Genomic DNA, 481 nt, shown 5'->3' on the forward strand with positions numbered 1-481 from the left:
CAGGAATTGCCCTCCCTGCACCCGGCAGCAGCCAGTGAGTGAGGGCTTTTTTTTTCAAAGTGCTGGGAGCTGGGATGGACAGGGCAGCCATTGCCAGGCTGGGAGAGCAGGCGGGCAATGGGCCTGGGTGATTCGGAGATTCGGTAGCAGCCAAATCAGATTCCGCCAGATTGATTCGGGACAGTGATAAGAATCACTGAATCAAATCACTGTCCCCCAAATCGGCCAAATCCAAAGTGAATACTAGCTACTTCACGCAGGCCTAAATTCCTTTCCTCTTCCCCCTTTCATGCATGCTTCTCTCCCACAACTCCTTAACATGTGGCTCCAAGGTGCTTCAAGGTGCTGTGGGCTCTGCCCCCCAAATGCATCCCTTGCCTAGTCCTGGCTGGTGGGTGAAGTACCAGTCTCTGCTCATTTTCTATAGCACCAGGTCCTAGCAGAGGCAGCTGGGCTTGTTCCCAGATGCCTTCAAAGACCT

This window comes from Alligator sinensis, unplaced genomic scaffold, assembly GCF_000455745.1.
Source record: "Alligator sinensis unplaced genomic scaffold, ASM45574v1 scaffold707_1, whole genome shotgun sequence".
Lineage (NCBI taxonomy): Eukaryota > Metazoa > Chordata > Crocodylia > Alligatoridae > Alligator > Alligator sinensis.